Genomic DNA, 7,385 nt, shown 5'->3' with positions numbered 1-7,385 from the left:
TGCTTAGCATGTTTACCATAAGTTTAAAATCTGTTCTTTATCTATCAGTCCTTTTATAGCTTTCTAAGTTCATATAATGGCTAATATGCAAGAGTTCATTTTTAATAGTTTAATTGATTTCTTTAATCAATTTCTGAACTTGTATTTATTAAATACTTAAACTCAGTATTACCTACTCAATGCCTTTTAAAAGAGAGTTTTAATGGAGAATAAATTGAGCCTTAAACAAATGGTTACTTCTGTATATTACCTCGCATCAGTGCTTATTTCTATTTGCAAAGTTTTCTCCTACAATGTAGTTGGTCATTCTTCGAGACTTTTTGTTTACGTGTGACAGTGTCATGAAAAGATACTGAGGGCACCTCTGTTGTATGGATGTAGTATCCCTTTTCTTGGCAAATGCAGCTGTGATATTGTTTGTTAACTGCTCTGATTTAACAATAGGGATCACTTGGAACGGGATGTGAAGTCTCTGGCTGATGTTTCTTTTCTTGCAATCATGAGTTTCTTAAACTCATTTAATCAAAAAATGACAATTGTAGCATTGCAAAATGGCAGCACACTTTTCCTCCTACTGAGTTTCTAAACTTGCTTGTTTACAAGTAGCTTCTTCATGCCTTTGAAAAGGGATAATGTATCCTTCAAAATGGGCTGTATGCCTAGTCAGAGTCAGCTCAGCTTTGCCTGGCACATTGAGACATCTTGTAGACCTCTGCACATGTAAATCTAATGCAAATAAGATCACTTTACATTTTATAGTTCCTAATATTGTCTTTCTGAATAATATTTTAAAGCAATATTTGTTAAAGTTTTTCTTGCACTGTCACAAATTGCTTTTTAGTTTTTTTTCCCAATAAGCAAGTTTAATGTTAGAGACAAGTTGGTGTAACAAGGGGAAAAGCACCAGGTTTCAGTGATACTAACTGTAAGCGTGCTTTAAACAGCCATTGCCTTCCGTATTGTTTACCTGATCAACATTTTCTCTGAATACTTGAAAATTTTAACAATAACACAGGTATAAAGAGCAGAATGAAAATGTACAAAGAACAGATGAAATCTTTTTGTTCTGTTTTATTAACATGTTGCATACATGAGAGCTTTTTCTAGCAGTGGTTTAAAATGTGTAATTTTTTTTGCAGAAGTTTAATAACTGCAGCTCACCTACTGCACCAAAGTTCTAGGTTTTTAGGAGCCCAGCTTTAGTCATTTGAACATGCTTCTAGAAATGTACATTCTTTTCCTGTAATAGCTAAATAACTTTGAGAAAAGCTCCAGTAAAAGCAGTGATGGATATATGAGGTTAAGCAGTTTAAAACTCACAAAATGTATTGTGGATGATGGCATTTGAAACAATAAAAGATCACCGGTACAGTATCTCAACATTAATGTGTTTTATTGGTAATAATGCAGGCTGACTTTACAGTGTTTAGCAGAAATAAAGGTTCTGAGTCTACATTCAGTGTTGAATTTGAATCCTGAAAAGAAGAGAACATCAGGTTTTCTGCTTGGGTATTAAAACACCTGATTTTTTTTTCCTGTGGGGTTACTTGAATTTTTTTCCCCCCTGTTTGTACAAACTTTATAAACAGGCTGAGGCTAATGTTTAGGTTTGCACTTTAATATCAGAATTAAACCAAACCTTGTATTCAAAGTAGACTTTTAAGTGGTGGTTGTTGCTCTTTTTTTGTAGGTTGTAAGGAAGTAATAGGAAATAAAAGTAATTCATAAAGATCTTAGTTTTCCTTTATCTAAGGGGGGAAAAGTTGGTTAATATTAATCAGTGGTTCATTCCTATGGGTAGTTATCAAGCCAGTGTTCATTTTCATCGACCTCAGCAAAAAAAAAAAAAAAAAAAAAAAAGAGGAAAAAAAAAAACCTTGAACTAGCTTAGAGTGACAGGACTGGGAAAACGAGAGATGGTTTCTTCAGCACACTTTGGGGGGGAAAAAGGGACCAAAAGTTATTTTAGGCTTCCTCAATAGATTGCATGTGAAGTTGCTTATTAGAGTAAGAGGCTAATAATAAATGAAATATGTATTGTCTTTACTATGGCATCTGTTTAGGAGTTGTTCAAATCACTGCAGTAGGGCTCTACAAATAAAAATGTAACCTAACATCATGTATCTAATGTACTGTATCTTTATCAGTGATAGGTGAAATCTGGAATAACAAGTGCAAAAATGGAACAATTACCTATAATGCTTTGTAAAAAGTTTTTTCCAGTAGAAATCATTATTGTCATTTTGTAAGACAACCCTACAGTCCACCTGTTTGTAACTTTTTTAATAAAATAGATACCTGTATTACCAAACTGGGGTGACTAGTCTGTGTTCAATTTCTTCTGAAGTGGGCTGAATAAACAAGCCTCTTATTTAGTAACTTTTTTTTTTTTTTTTTTTTTTGGAGGTACTGGTTATTCTGAACATAGTAGCTACCCCTGAATTGTCATGGATTACAACTTCTAGCTCAGGGAAACCATGCCTGCACCCCTGCTGGGATGGCATAAAGCATTACCTCATGCCTTGAATAGAGAAGATGGGGTCCAAGGGCTGCCTGTTCAGAGCTGCAGTGGTGCTTCTGCTCGCAGGCTGGTATGATGAGGCTTTGTTCGATAGCATCCATGTTTGTCTTGTCCAAATCTGTAATGTCCTTATTTTTCATACAGGCTTTTGTGTTCACAAAGGTGACAATGGGTAGGGGTCCTGACATCAGGTTATGATGTTCCTGTAGCTACTCTCCCTCATAGTAACCCTGAACTGGCATCTTTCCACCACACCATCCAATAAGCACACTCGGAGTTCTGCCTCAAGAGAGGTGGAATATTTGTCTACAAAACCTTTCAGCTGAGAGTGCTATTTGATAACCATTATCTTAAATGCTCAGTAAAAGCCTTGAATTTGCTAAGTCAGTGATTGAATCATCTAGACTCTATAACAAAAAGTGCATCTTCCTCGGAACTTAATGTCTTGGTACTGACCTTTTATATGGCTTTTGTAACTAATGCCACATATTAATGTGAAATGTGCTTTAAACTTTAAAAAACAACAACAAAAAATTTGCTACTTTAACAGCACCTTTGGTTGTCTGTATTGTGTCGGCAGGCAAAATCACCTAGCACGCTTAATGCTTCTCTTCCTGGTAAAAAGTGTTAGCCTTATCTTGTTGGTAGGCATCCATACTGTGTCTTCCTCCTCCTCAGACTTCCTCACTGAGACAGGGAAATAATTTCCATCTCAAGGGAAAATGACAGAGAAGAAAGGTAGGCTCCCGTTCTAAATGATCTTGGAGTGAATGTATGCTTCCCCAACCTCCCCCTCTCAAGGAGTGTTGCTCTGAGTAGCACTGATGTGTCAGCGAGTGTGTTAGCTGACAAAGGCTGATGTGCATTCAGATGTAACTAGTTGATGGGTCGTTGTCTGTGTCTGTTCTCTTACGCAGTTTAAAAAAAGTCATAGTTGGGTGGTAATATTCCTGGTTCTCGTGGCACTCTAGTGTAACTAAGCTGCTTCCTCTTCTCTCTCAGGCCAGGAACTGACGACAAGTGCAGCCAGGAAGTCCCTGGGACTTCACAGCACTGGTTTGTTTCAAGGTGACAGTAGAGTCATTGGGGATGGGGTTTTAAGGAAGTGTGGAAGATTTATGTTTAAGGCCATTATATTTCAAAAGTCTTGGTGCTGAGAGTCAACTCAGCTACTGCTGTACAATTGTTAAGTAGTGTCCTTCATAAAACAGGTGTGACAGCTTCATGTTGTTTTAAACCTGGGCTAGCTGGTTTAGAGGGCTGTATAGATGGGACTTCATAAGCAAAGCTTTATTTTTGGTGGAACAGTTCCTGCTGTAAAAGTGCCCATACTATGCAGAAAGCCACCCAGTGTCCCACTTCTCCTGTGTGGTCAGGACAGGTATTACCCCCAGTGTATTTGGAAGGCACTAGCTAACCACGGCACAGGCGAGGGGACTCTCCCACCCTGCTCCCATGTAGCAGGGTGCCACGTAAATGAATTGCTAACGAGGGCAGAGCTGGCCTTGCAGCCTGGCTGGCTGCACTGGGCTATGAACCAACAACCGCACGAACCCTGCAGTGGAGACGGCTCTAGGAGGAAGTACACAGGGTACCCGGAGTGGGTGGGGTGCGAGCCGACCGCCACACCTCATGTCGGGTAGCAAGCTGTTATCTGCCCTAATAGGCTTTGCTGTAATTACAGTTTTGAGCTAGGTGGAAGTGTCTAGCCTTAATTAAAATGAGATACGGGTTCTCAAACAATGTCTATTGACCTGTTTGAGTTATCTCTGCTGAAAAGTCAGCAGTCCTGCTAGCTTGGCTTGCTGGTAGGCGCTTCAGTCGTTTGTTGGTTGAGTCACTGCTCGCTTAGCAGCTGGAGGAAGCGTGTGCACAGCTACTGCGGCTGCGGGCAAGTTCAGTCAAGAGATGAGGTGGCTGTGGTCCTGTGCTCTGCACAGTGTGAAAGTGAAATAATAAAGGGTGCTTCACTTTTAGCTCTGCCTGGTCAGTACAGCTGTGAGGAGCAGAGAAGATGGACTTTCAGCTGTAAATCAGCAACTATGTTTTTCAATTCAAAGGTCAAATCCTACCTGTAATTATTTCTTGGCTCTGTTGAGGGCAGCATTGAGCTTACAATAGCTTTGCTGGCAGCAATGATACAGTTCAACTACAAGACTGTGGGGGGTAATTTTTTTTCTTTATGGAACCAATATATTTAGCATGGAATCAATCTTAAAAGATCACCCCTCGAAGCTGTGGTTCTCCTCATAGCCCTTCAAAAAGTCCAGAGTTAACTGCAGCAGTTGATGGGGAAGGGTCTCTTGTGTTGCAGGAACCTGAAAAACACTCAATGAAGGGAAGCATTTGCTGTTTGTATTTGTTTTCTGATGTGTCTGTGCTCTTTGGTGTTCTGCAGGGTCTGTTTGAATGTGCTTTCTACCAGTGACTTACTTCCTCCAAATCATATTTTCAGTGATAAAGCTTACATCACATTTGAGGCTCTGAGACATTGCTGGCTACTGGGTAACCTCAGTTCTTAATTAGAAGAAAAATGTTAATTTGGGGGGGGGGGGGCATAAAATGAAGACTGCATTAAGGCTACAAGGTGCTTAGGCTTACCTGGAGTCAGATGCACTGACGTAGTAGAATAATTTTCATATTGCATAGTAGAATAATTTTGACATTTCATTTCTTGAATGTAAATAAATAAGTGGGCTAGATCTAAAAATCAAAATGATTTTTTTTCAGATTTATGAGAAGTCTTTTATACTTTTGTAATACCACGATAGAAGTGATTTAGACTTCTTATGCTTATACAAAATATAGGAATAACAGCTGATATTTAATTATATCAGTGAACACAGTAATTATAAGTGAACACAGTAATTCCAGTAGATTCTTGGGAAATTTCAGGCTCTTAAGTTCCTTGCTTTTTTTTTTTTTTTTTCCCTGCCTCTAGGCTGAATTTTTTCTCCATTTTTATGTCCTTAGAAGATCTGCCTTGACATTAGATTTAAATTATGTGGTCAGCACAGAAAAGAGAAAATATATTTTCTGTTTGTAACATTCCTTAAGGGCTACTTGTCCATTTGGGAACTAGCAGATAGGATCGTTAATTGTCAGCCTGGGATTCATCCTACCACTGTAAAAGAACTTAGACAATTAAAAGCAAATTAGGAATGTAATCACCCATAGCATGACTACTCTGGGAAAGCAAGAAGGAATAAACAGAATTTTCAGCAAAGCTGATTTATGTTGGAAATCAGAGAAAACATCTCACTGGATGGCTGACGTGCTGGAGCAAGCTGCATTTGGAGGTGATGGAGAATTTTTGAAGTCAACACCGGGTAACCATTTGCTGAAGGAAGGAGCATGTGTGGTGTGTATAGCTCCTGCCTCCATATATGCTGGGTTGTCATGTGGGATCTCCTGAAGTCCCTTGCAGCCCTGTATTTCTATGACCTCAGTCACATTACTGATCCTGGCACTGTTTTCCATTTGATGTTCCAGGAATTAGCACAGACTTGCCAAATGCCTTATGTTTAATCTCAGTAATGCAAATGTGTTTTCTAATAGGTTTGAATAAAGATTTTAGCTTCAGGGCCTGTCCTAGGGTCAAGCTGTGGTTGGAAGTACTTTGCAGTCTGGCTGTGAGTGGTTTCTTTTGGGGAAAATCTGTTAGTTGCCTCTCTGAACAAACATTTTAACTATGTAGGCTGTTTCTCTATGAACTGTCAGCACGCTATCTCGGGCAGTCTGAATTGTTTTATCTTGTGGCCAAAATTAATGATTGAGAAAGATTTTATGAATATACCCCTGAAACTTTTTGCCAGTCACGGTATAGGAATGTTTCCTGTTCTTTGAAACACGTCTGTCTTTCAGCTTCCACCCTCTGCCAGAAGGCCCTGGAAGAGGAACTGTAAAACAGGGGTTGCCTTTGATCACTACAAAGTTACCAAGTTCCCACCTTCAGATGGATGCTGCTCTATTGTCCTCTGCTTCCTGCTGTGAAGAATGGCTTTGACTCAACTTCAGCTCTGCTTTGAGCTATATACTTGGAATTTGGTGGGCCTTAATAGGACTGAAGTGTGATAAGGGTTTTTAAATGAAGAATAAAAGCAAAGGAAGTGAGTGGGAGAAGAGAGACTACCTGGGAGGGAAACATGTTAACAAAATGCAGGATCAAGATCTATATGGTGAGATGGGTCTGATCCGTTAGCCTGGAGGCACCTTGAGAACACGTGCATTTCTTCACCTAGATGTAATCAAGGCTTACTCAACCAGAGCTAGTTGTCTCCAGCCAAGAAGGAAACCACATCTGTCATGAAAACAAGCAATATAGTTCCTTAGAAGTCTGTCCTTTTCTCTAGGATTCAGTTTCTTCATCTGGTGTTGCAGACTTAATGTGGCAGCTTCCTCAGAGTCAGCCTTTGGCCATGGGATCCTTCCTGATGACAATCAGCAAAGGAAGCTGCCTTTATTACCTTATCAATTTCATTCCCTTCTGAAGAGTTGCTGCTGTTTATCGTCTCCAAACTCTCGATTGCCAGAGCTGCGTGAGCAGAAGAGCAGACACTACCCACCCGTCAGTCAGGTTTCTGCAGTGTAGTGCGTGTATGTTGAAATCAATATTCATTCCTAGCTGGGGTCTGATGTTTTCTCCCTTTGGGGCATAAGTTGGGAAAGATCTGCGTGCTACTCTTGGAGAGCCCGAGGGGGAGGATTGATTGGTTTGTCTTCCTGACAACACTCACAAGGACAGAGAGCCCAGGCGTCCTGAGACCTTGTCACAGGACTGCTGCATTACAGGTAAATTTACGCTACCTTTACCCTGTTGACATGGCCACATGCAAGTGGACCGTGAAGTGTTCATGCTTGAAAC

The sequence above is a fragment of the Anas platyrhynchos genome, chromosome 10, assembly GCF_047663525.1.
Source record: "Anas platyrhynchos isolate ZD024472 breed Pekin duck chromosome 10, IASCAAS_PekinDuck_T2T, whole genome shotgun sequence".
Taxonomy (NCBI): Eukaryota; Metazoa; Chordata; class Aves; order Anseriformes; family Anatidae; genus Anas; species Anas platyrhynchos.
The sequence above is the reverse complement of the archived record's forward strand: the minus strand, read 5'-3'. Positions refer to the sequence as shown.